Source organism: Lampetra fluviatilis, chromosome 3 (genome assembly GCF_964198595.1).
Source record: "Lampetra fluviatilis chromosome 3, kcLamFluv1.1, whole genome shotgun sequence".
NCBI lineage: Eukaryota > Metazoa > Chordata > Hyperoartia > Petromyzontiformes > Petromyzontidae > Lampetra > Lampetra fluviatilis.
The window spans coordinates 23,798,153-23,810,473 of NC_136277.1; the positions used below are offsets into that span (position 1 = coordinate 23,798,153).

Below are 12,321 nucleotides of genomic sequence, written 5' to 3' on the forward strand. Positions count from 1 at the left end.
GGTAACTTCAGAATAACTTAGTCCGATTAGATTCTTGATTTCCATTATGGTCATCATTCGAATGAATATGCACAGTACAGTACCGCGTTGTCTTGGTTTAACATCAGAAATATCAGCGCTGCGTGGCACAGTTACAGACTTTGCACAACACTGATGACAACGGGTGGTTCAACTTTCGTTGATTTTGGAGATAAAAGTACGTTTCATTATTTTGCTAGTCGCACACAGTACAGTACTGTCAATATGCCCACTGTTTCCGTACCACTGCTTGAGATGCGGGTTTGCATTTAAACGCTTACAAAAAAAACATCCACATTGTATCCTATTGTGCTGAGATATGTGTGCCTTGGAACCCAATCTGCTCAATTTCGCTTTTAAAAAAAAAATAAAGCCAAGAGCATGTGATCTGCAGATGTAGGGGGTTTCTGAGAGAGTGAGTCAGGGCCAGAGATGTGTGCGCAATCATGGGACCTCGCCTAAACAATTAACGTTTAAAACGAGGGCAGAGTGGTGGAAGTGGAGTGTGCGGGAGACACGGATACCCAGGGTTCAAACCTCGGGCCGGAGAGGTAGTGGGCTGGGTGTGTCTCCAACAAGACCATGATGAACTCCCCGAGAGAAAGAAGTCCATTCATCGTGGGTTGTAGACTCAGGACATCGGTGGGATTGTGTGAGTGTCTCCGACTTGGCCATTATGAACTGAGAGAGAGAGAGAGGTATTGTGAGAACAGCAGGAGAATGCCACATCACAGCAGTGTAATGAGTGGAAACAGATATTCGTTGTGACGTAGGGTCAAGAGTGTGTGTGTGGGTGTGTGCCTGTGTGCGGGTGTCTGTGTCTGTGTGTGTAGGGAGTGGTGGTGTAGCGGTTAGCGCGCTGCGCTATGAACCCCGCGACCAGGGTTCAATTACCACTCACGGCCAACACCAGTGACGATTATCTGAACCGGTCATGGGCCTCCCCTAGGTCGACTCAGCCTGCGGTGTGTAAACATCGTCACTGGGGAGACAAAGGCGGTCGGGCGTGGTGCTGGCCACCCACCCCATCGTGTACCGTTCTGGCCTTCATAGGTGCTACTCGCTAACAGCACTTGCCCATCAGTCTGTAAAGACGAGACGAAGGATCTTTGTGGGGAGCAGTGAAACAGTGGTGGAATTGCGAGTGCACTCCGCCACGAACCCTTCGACACTGGTTCCATTATAGGCCACGGGCACCAGTGGCGAATATAGTCAAATGTAGTAAGGGGGAAGACAAAGGTGGCCGGACGCGGTGGTGGCGACACCAACCCCTCTTGCGCTGTGTTGCATGGCCTTAATAGGTGCTCGCTAACAGGACCTGACCCAGCAGTCTGTGTGGCTGTAGCGAGACCTGTGGCTTTCGCTTTGTGTGTGTGGGGAGGATTGGTGTGGCGGTTTCCACACTGCGCTGTGTCAGACAAAACAAAGAACGCACAGAGCTCAGGAAAACCGTTCGGGGTAGAAAAAACAGAGCAAGGGGAGAAACGAGAAACCCACGATCCCAAAGTGATTCAAGATGCATCCACAGGCACGAGCGGCAAAACAGATGGGGTTGATTGGTAAATCCAACAAATAGCACGTACAGTATATACCAAGTTAACATTGAACATTGGGCCATCTTTTGGACCAGCGCTGCATTTTTTTTTGTACTGGGGAGAGCCTGTCTAACGGAGATGGTCCTTGCCTATAAACATCTGGCTGGCACTTCACTTCAAACCAGCCTGACTCCACCGTTGAGTCACTGAATGTTAAAAAAAACCCGGTTCAGAGTTTTCCTTGCGTTAAACCAATGCTGCGGACATGATGCCCTCCTACTCGAAGGCTGCGTTACTGATGCGATGTGTAAAATATACTTTTTGTTAATTGTTTTATGTGGAGGGACAGATTTCTGATAGGAGGCGAATTGTCTGCTGATTTATGTTGCTACGAATAGTAAGAGGTCGGGTGTTGTGTTGGCCATATCATCACCTGCAGTGCTTTCCCGGCCTTAATACGTGCTCACTAACAGCACTGACTCCTGCGGCTACTACACAGGCGGGGTCTTTGTGTGTGGAATTCTGCGAAGAAACAGATACGCATTGTAACGTAGAGTCAAAGAGTCTGTGTGTGTGCATCGGTATGTGTGAGTGTGTGTGTGTGCCTTTGTAGGGAGCGGTGACACAGTGGTTAGCGCACCGCACTACGAACTAAGTACCTGATGCACGACGTAAACGTGTCCACTATGGAAACAAAGACGGCCGGGGGTGGAGCTGACCACCCACCCGTGCCCACCTTCATAGGGTGCTCGCCAAAGGCGATAACGGGGAATTGTTTGTCTTTGTGTGGAGAGCAATGGTGAAAGTGGTTCATTCCTAAACTTACACCTTTCGTGACTGCAGCACTTCATATTCTTTGGGTCTTTCGGTAAAATCACGTAGAAAGACCCAAAGAATATGATTCATTCCTCATCAGGGCTGACGGTCAGTGGCGAGTGATATCTTAACGAGGCCCTCCCTCGGTAGCCTCAGCCTTAAATGAGTGCCATTGGGTGTGTGTGTGAACATCGCCACTGGGTAGACAAAGTTTGGGCCAGACGTGTTTTTAAATCCTTTATATTAAGTTTGCTTGCTTGCGCGCTTACGACCGTGCAAATATTTCGGTCGTTTTTTAACCCACTTCCCGTGATCCAATCGAGCTGACATTTTGCACACAGACTCGTTGTGCGTGACAATTTATTTTAAAATAAAATCCAACATTTTCCACTTTTTAGGAATTTTTTTTTTCATATTTAATTTAAAATACCAATGTGATAAAATGAAACTCTTACTCAAGAAAAACAGAAATGAATAATAAAATAAAACCGATGCCACGCATATAAAGGATTTATAGTGAAAAACTTTGTTTTTACGGGTTAATTTTTTTTTAATTGTTGACCGCACGGCACTTTGTTTCGTGCGCCGTCCCCACCTCAACGTGACTCCATCGTCCCACACGGCAGCAGCTCGTGACGTTTCGTCGTCTCTGCGATGCGACTCGACGCGTGGCTAAGCGCCGTGGTGGTGACGCCGCGGTTCCGTGCACCGTGTCACGGAACGCGGCGACCTACTTTAGATTCTTAGCCACGGCCAATATCTGTGGCGATCGATAACCGAATCTCTCCTGGGCTTCACATTTCACCAACGTGCACTGACCAGGGTGGGGAAGTATGACCACAAAGATAAAGATGTCCCGTATAGCTGTTGAGGCAAGTGCTGTTAGCGAGCAGGCCACCACGGCACACGAGGGGGTGGGTGGCCAGCACCACGCCCGGCCGCCTTTGTCTCCCCAGTGGCGATGTTTACTACACACTGCACCCGCTACTCATTTGACGCTGAGTCGACCTAGGGGAGGCCCAGGAGCGGTTCAGATAAATGTCACCGGTGTTAGCCGTGAGCGGGAATCGAAATCAAAGTATTGCCACACGACCCCCGTGACTGGCATTGCTTGGGGGGAAGGGATTCCTTCAGCAGTGGATTGACATCGAACTTTGAATTGTTCACCATCGTAATCAGCGGCTACGATCTCTCCGCTGGTGTGTGAAAGACTCCCCCAAAGCCGTGGCTGCCTCTCACAAGCGAGCGACGCAGCAGTTCCCCATCTCGCTGCTGCCCACAAGATGATTGCACGGCTCCGGGGTGGACGGATTATTAGTTTGTAAACGAATCACTCAACAGTAAAACGGGGTTAACTGCACAAAACAGTACTGCATGACCAAGCGGAGTAAGTTTAGGAAAATATTGTCGAGCCGAGCCCATGGAATGCTTTGGTTTATGTGTTTTTGAGCCACACGATTCATCCAACACCGTGGGAATGGATTCTTAGCAAAACAAAGTGGCCCTGCTTGAGTTATGGGTCGTGTTAGTGTTAGGGGTTCTGTCGGAGGTTTGTGGTCGGGATAGTGACACGGTCCGTGTTGTGGGCAGTCTTCAGGCTATTTTCTGCGTTAGGGCTATGGGTAGTGTCAATGTTACCCTTTCACACAAAGATTACGATCCCCCATCTAGCCATTAAAATACCGTTGGGGCAAGTGCTGTTTACGTGCACCTATTAAGGTTGCTGGTCTCCACTTGTGCGTTCGGGAACACGTGCGCCCCCACGTGCGTGAACTCACATCCTTAAAAGGTCCTGGTGAGAATGTTCCAGAACAGATTCCCCACACTAACCCTAACTCGTACAAAGACAAAGAGCCCCCGTATAGCCTTAACATACTGCTGGGGCAAATGCTGTTAGCGAGCACCTATGAAGGCCGGCACGGCACACGAGGGGGTGGGTGGCCAGCACCACGCCTGGCCGTCTTTGTCTTCCCAGTGGCGATGTTTACACAATGCGCAAGGTACTCGTTTTGGGCTGAGTCGACCTAGGGGAGGCCCAGGACCAGTACAGATAATTGTCACCGGTGTTGGCCGTTAATGGGAATCGAAATCGGGTGGCCGGGTTCGTAGCGCAGCGTAGCGCTAACCGCTACACCACCGGTCTCCAAACTCTCTCATACGCCCACATCAACACAGTCTCTCCAGATGGCTTTCATTACTTCATCATGTTTCAACGCCCACAGTCTCACGTAATTTCCTCCCCGAACCCGCATCCTGACTCAATTCAAGAATCTCGTGCGTACGTATCGTATAACAACAATAACATTTTCATTTATTCACTTATTTTAGGGTAGCCTTCTGGCTTGGGCCGAATTCGGTCTTACTCAAAGTCCGGCTCTGAGAGCCTTTTTACTCGATATGAATTGGGGAACAGCAGTGATGGGCGCACTGCAGTAGCCGCCTGAGTTGGATTCCCAGCCACGGCCAGGATCTTTAGCGAAGTGATGTCTCAAACCGGTCTGGCCCCATACCCCAAATCCTAGCCCCCCCCTCCACACCACCTTCACCAACCCGCAACGACTCGTGTGGTGAAGTATGGTCAACAACCCTCATTCGACATGATGTGGGGAAGGCATTGATCCATCAGTGAATTGACAATGGGCTGGAGGTATGTGCATAGCGGCAATATGAAACACGCGCACAATTAAACCAATTACGACGCGGTCATTTAGAGATAACCTGTACTTTCAGTGCTTGGAATGTTCCAAGTTTAAGTGGGGTGAATGAAACCTGATCTCATTTCGGCCTATTCCCCGTCTGTGCGCGCATACCCACGCAGCCAGTTCAGGACTTCTGCTTTCATTTCGCGAACCCTGCATCTTATTTTGAAAGTCGGTGTGGGTTGAACGCTGATGCTGCTGCTGCTGCGACTGTGCAGCAGCAGCAGGATGATGATGGTCGCGTTCAATCCACACGGCGGGAGCTTCCACGGAGAAACGACAACTGGCAGCGACCATGGTGTAGAGAGGATGATGTTGAGTCACTTTGCTGTGGGGAGTTCCACCGTGAGCTGGAGTGCAGGGTGACACAGGAGTGATTAGAGATACGGGAGCTTCCACAGAGAAACGATGCCTGGCAGTGATCATGGTTTTGGCCCATGGTATAGAGAATATGAAGAGGAGGAGGTTGTGAGTCATGCTGCTGTGGGGAGTTCCACCGTGAGCTGGAGTGCATGGTGACACAGGAGTGATTAGAGATACGGTGGATGACCGAGAGAGTAAGAAGCAATGTAGCGATGGGACAGGCAGGCGAGTTGAACCTTTTTGCACCGCTCAAACACATTTCCACGTGAGAGACGCGCATCTCATAACCATAACGCCTACAGCCTCCTGCAAATCTCGGCTTCTTTGAAAACGTATCCCTCACCAGACACGCCATCACACAACCCCGTGCTGCAACACAAGGCAAAAAACCACATTGTCATTGTCTTGTAAATATCCAGACGGCGTTGTGCAATTTGCGATATGACTTCACGCCAGAAGTTGCCAAAAATGACCACCCCACAAAGTTTCAGCGATCCTCTTCTTGGTTCTTTCGGTAAAGTCACGTAGAAGGGAAATAATAAAATAATAAAAATAAAACGTAATAAATACAATTCTCACGTTTCGGCCACAACGCAAGCAGCTGTCCTCAGGTGAAGAACAGGTCTGTCCTCAGGTGAAGAACAGGTCTTTCCGACAGACCTGTTCTTCACCTGAGGACGGCTGCTTGCGTTGTGGTCGAAACGTCGTGAGAATTGTATTTTGTTATGTTTTCGTTTTATTATTTTAATATTTCCCTTCTACGTGACTTTTACCGAAAGAACCAAGAAGATGAATCCCTGCATTCACGAAAGCTTTAAATCGAAATTTCAGCGATCCGTCATTGTTTTATGTGCAATGAAAAGAGCCACCACCTATAGCGTCGCCGATTATATATCTTCTTCTTTAAAGGCAGAATGTTAAAATCATATATGTTAATTGTGCTTGTACATCATTGTCAACGCAGCAACCAGCGTCACCAAATAATGTGGCATCGTTTTTTTTGTTATGGCCTTGCATGAATGACCCTGACACATTTTTTCATACGTACGACTATTTCTGTAACACGCGTGATTCCCAACCGGAAATTCATTAAACAAATGTAACGATACGCTGGAAAATGAGGGGTCAAGAGAAATTAGGAATAAAATCAGAAGTCACGTACTAAATCATATGGTTGTTGGAATGACTGAACAGGAAAATGAGTATGATTCTAGATTTGAAGCTTTCGTGACTGCAAGGATTCATATTCTCATTTACTTGATACAGCTGTCGTGGCTGTGACGGTTTCACCTGAAGACGGAAGCTTGTGTTGCCTCCGAAACGTCGTGATTTTTATTTTTTTATTTTTACTTTTATTAATTTTAATGTTTTTACCTACGTGACTTCACCGAAAAAACCTAAGAATAAAAATGAGTATGTTTATTGCACCTCGTGAAATTATTATTTTATTGGTAGATCATCAAAATCTTCTATCCATAAGACCTTAATAGGTATGTCTCAAACACCTCGAGGGTACTTCCCAACAGGGCAGAAAGCTTCACTTTGGTAGGTAGGTCGCTTTCATGAAACAAACGATAGGAAAAATCAGAAAATCCGAGATTTTTCGTTTTCAGGCCCCAAAGCTCGAGTTTAAGTGCCCCATTAATATGTTTGTGCGTGGTGTCATTCAGAAAACGTTCAAAATATAACATTATGGTTTTCGTTTGATAGCGCGTTAAACAGCAATTAAAATGAAAGCGAGAACCATTGTTTGATCTTTTATTGTTTTTTTAGATATTTCGGATTCAAGCGGGTTTGAACAAAAAATACGCATTTTATGATGTTCCAATATGATTAATTCGAAAACGCTAAAAGATAGGAGCTTCCCCTCATTGGGTACTAAGTTCATATTATTTTGTTCTCTTTATTAGAAAAAGAACTGAATTTTTAAATTGAGCAGTTCTGAAGGGTACGTCTTTAAATATAAGAAATTGAAACAAGTCGTCAACAATTTTGGTGTTTTTTCTCGTGTCTGATCGTAGATAAAATTGTAAAAAATGTATATCAGCTTCATTATTATATTTATTGAAAACTGTTGCCTGGCGAAACAGGCGTTATGAACAAGTTATACAATTAAAAGGTGGCAGTAGATTGACTTGTTTTCGTAAATTTACATTTTATAATGAAAATCCACTTTTATTCCAATGTGCCCAAACAATAACGTTTTCAATCGGTGTGTACCTCCAGCCATTATGTAAAGAGCAGACACTTGAACTCCGACAAACAACGCAGTACAAAAAACGCAATTCGTGCGCAACGAAGGAGTGAATATCGGGTATCTAACTTTGCATTAGATCTCTTGATTCACGTGTTCCTTGTTATGCCTCTCAGTGTAATACAGACAAAGGCAGATACCCCCGTATAGCCTTAACAGACTGTTGGGGCAAGTGTTGTAAGCGAGCACCTATGAAGGCCGGCGGCACAGCACACACGAGGGGGTGGTTGGCCAGCACCACGCCCAGTCGCCTTTGTCTCCCCCAGTTGTGATATTTACTCATTTGAGGTTGAGTCGATCTAGGGGAGGCCCAGGACCGGTTCAGATAAATCATCACTGGAGATGACCGGGAATCGAACCCGGGTCGCTGATTTCGTAGTGCACACTACATTACGGCTCCCCACTCAGTGTAATACACACATATTTCCACGTGCATGTATAAAAACAGTAGAAAAACACACATGTGCACAAAACTGCACACGCGCGCACACAGACACGTGTGCACACAGACACGCGCGCACACAGACACTTGAGAACTCGTGCGCCCACACGTGCGGGAACTTACGTCCTTACAAGGTCCCATTTCTCGCTGATGAGAATGTCCCAGAACGGATTCTCCACACAAACCCCAACTCACACGAAGACAAAAATACCCCGTATAGCATACAAAGACTGTTGGGCCAAGTGCTGTTAGCGAGCACACGTGAAACATTTTTAAAGCCTATTTTTATTTTACCAGGTAAGGCTCACCGAGCTACACAGCTGTTTTTCAGAAGCAATCTGGCCACAAACTAGAGCTCGACGAAGTGGCTTATCGTGTGGAAATGTAGAACAGCCAAAGACTCTAAACGCGTGATGTTGATTCTAAATGTGGAGGGAAAAACCGGAGGACCCGGAGAAAAATCCACGCGACCACGGGGAGAGAGACACGCAAACTCCAAATATACAGGCGTCAGGGTCGGGATTGAACCCGCGACCCTCCTGTATACCAGGCGAGGTAGTTAACGTTGTCGCTCCCGTGACACCTTTGAAGGCCGGCACAGCGCACGATGGGTTGGCGTGGCCAGAACCACATGCGGCTGCCTTTGTCTGCCCAGTGCTGATGCTTACACGTCGCACGAAGTTTCGTCGTTTAAAACTGAGTCGCCCAGTTTCAGACAAGCTCCGCTGATTATTGGCCGTACGCTGGAATCGAATTCAGATTTGCAAGGGTTTGTGGTGCAGTGCGCTAACTAACAGCCTCCCGCTTTATGTAGTGGATTTACAGATGGATAAGCATTTTATTTTTTATTTCACACACATGTGTTCGACACACCCGGGGATGAATGAGTCACCACCCAGGGATTTGGTCCATTTCCGTGATTCAGGGTTGCTGTTTTATTTTCGAATTTTTTTATTTTTTTTTAACGATGAGATGAATGGTAGCAACCAGGAGTGAGCCTAATCAGAATCAGAATCTTTATTTAGACGTGAGGAATTCAAATACCATCATTTGAATACCCTACGGGCTTCTTCTAAGCCGGATGCTCCATCACTACATGGGGTGGGCTGCTCAAGATTTTCCTTCTCCATGCATGTGTGTGCTTCTTCTCTACCCACATCCACCATAGAGATCCACAACCTTACATATAGGCCCCTAGCCACTTACATGATCCATAGCTTTACAGAGACCTATAGACTCACCTACGCAATCCAAAGTCGTACACGCAGACCCATAGACTCATATACACTTATACAATCCAAAGGATGACATGGAGACCCAAGACTCACATACACTTATTCGATCCATAGACTTAAATAGATACCCATAGACTCACAAACAATTACACAATCTAAATACTTACATAGAGACCCATAGACTCACATACACTTACACAATCTAAAGACTTAAATAGATACCCATAGACTCACATACACTTACACAATCTAAAGACTTACATAGAGACCCATAGACTCACATACACTTACACAATCTAAAGACTTAAATAGATACCCATAGACTCACATACACTTACACAATCTAAAGACTTACATAGAGACCCATAGACTCACATACACTTACACAATCTAAAGACTTAAATAGAGACCCATAGACTTACATACACTTACACAATCTAAAGACTTACATAGAGACCCATAGACTCACATACACTTACACAATCTAAAGACTTACATAGAGACCCATAGACTCACATACACTTACACAATCTAAAGACTTACATAGAGACCCATAGACTCACATACACTTACACAATCTAAAGACTTACATAGAGACCCATAGACTCACATACAATTACACAATCTAAAGACTTACATAGAGACCCAAGACTCACAAACACACAACACAAAGACTTACATAGAGACCCATAGACTCACAAACACTTACACAATCTAAAGACTTACATAGAGACCCATAGACTCACAAACACTTACACAATCTAAAGACTTACATAGAGACCCATAGACTCACAAACACTTACACAATCTAAAGACTTACATAGAGACCCATAGACTCACAAACACTTACACAATCTAAAGACTTACATAGAGACCCACAGACTCACAAACACACAACACAAAGACTTACATAGAGACCCATAGAGTCACAAACACTTACACAATCTAAAGACTTACATAGAGACCAATAGACTCACAAACACTTACACAATCTAAAGACTTACATAGAGACCCATAGACTCACAAACACACAACACAAAGACTTACATAGAGACCAATAGACTCACAAACACTTACACAACATAAAGACTTACATAGAGACCAATAGACTCACAAACACACAACACAAAGACTTACATAGAGACCCATAGAGTCACAAACACTTACACAATCTAAAGACTTACATAGAGACCAATAGACTCACAAACACTTACATAATCTAAAGACTTACATAGAGGCCCATAGACTCACAAACACACAACACAAAGACTTACATAGAGACCCATAGACTCACAAACACACAACACAAAGACTTACATAGAGACCCATAGACTCACAAACACTTACACAATCTAAAGACTTACATAAAGACCCATAGACTCACAAACACTTACACAATCTAAAGACTTACATAGAGACCCATAGACTCACAAACACTTACACAATCTAAAGACTTACATAGAGACCCATAGACTCACAAACACACAACACAAAGACTTACATAGAGACCCATAGAGTCACAAACACTTACACAACATAAAGACTTACATAGAGACCAATAGACTCACAAACACACAACACAAAGACTTACATAGAGACCCATAGAGTCACAAACACTTACACAATCTAAAGACTTACATAGAGACCAATAGACTCACAAACACTTACACAATCTAAAGACTTACATAGAGACCCATAGACTTACAAACATACAACACAAATACTTACATAGAGACCCATAGACTCACAAACACACAACACAAAGACTTACATAGAGACCCATAGACTCACAAACCCTTACACAACACAAATACTTACATAGAGACCCATAGACTCACAAACACTTACACAATCTAAAGACTTACATAGAGACCCATAGACTCACAAACACTTACACAACACAAATACTTACATAGAGACCCATAGACTCACAAACACTTACACAATCTAAATACTTACATAGAGACCCATAGACTCACGTGCACCATCCACAAACTAGAAGGTAAATCGTTTTAGAAAAAAGTTAATTCGTTATATAACGTCAATGGTGTGACACACAGGACTGAATGCCACATCGTCACCATCCCGGCGTGGATGAAAAATGGTTGGTCTCAGTACGTCAACACCGTCGTATTTTATGAGCACTTCTCCCTTATTGAGAAAGGTGGACAAATACAGTCTGAATATCAGGTCTAATTGGTTGACACATTACACCTCCCATTAGCACGGCGGGCTACGTACCGTGTGAAAGAAGTTCAATATACATACGTACAACATACATACAAAAAGCCACTTCATGATGATACTAATATCCTAACTCCTTAAAGGCCATTATAAACTCTGCACTCCCAGAAGACCGTGCGGCTGATGGTTTGTGTGAAGAAATGTTTTTCATGTGGAGAGATGGACACGTGAAGGAGACATTGCCTGCTTATTGATTGTGTGAACTCTTTAAAGTGTACGAGATGCACATGCGAAATTGTGGAACTGCCCAGATTTTAAAGTTTCATTTGCAAGAGTCGCCCAAGTCACCAAAATGACAAATAAATAACTTAAAAATGTTACCATAAAAATTGTAATTGAAATGATTTGTTTATGATGCAGCACCCGTCAGAAATGCCGGGGCATCTCAGAGCGCTGTCCATCACTTCCCATCCTCACATATCTGAAAGGGCACCCCTAGTGGCAGCTGTCCCTGTAGCCACAAATTGTGACCGCAAAGAATTCGGCAAATGAAGCGAGTCGAAATTTTGAGCCTTCAAATATAAAGCCCCAGCCAGCAAACGATGAAAAAGCACGGCAGCCAAACGACCACCTAATTCCCATTACGATCATATCACCGATCCAATACAAATGTATATGCACTTGTAGATGTTAGCAAATTAATCATTAGAATAGTCGTTGTGATGCTAACAGGCAGGATGAGTGGCTGACGCCCGCGGGCGCAGTGACGACATCG

General features: G+C 44.9%; 1 protein-coding gene across 2 annotated transcripts in view; it reads left to right on the forward strand.

Moving 5' to 3' along the window:
• The window catches only part of LOC144955094 (adhesion G protein-coupled receptor L4-like), a 68,215-nt gene that overhangs the window by 2,944 nt on the left and 52,950 nt on the right, over positions 1–12,321 (forward strand). The window lies entirely within an intron of this gene.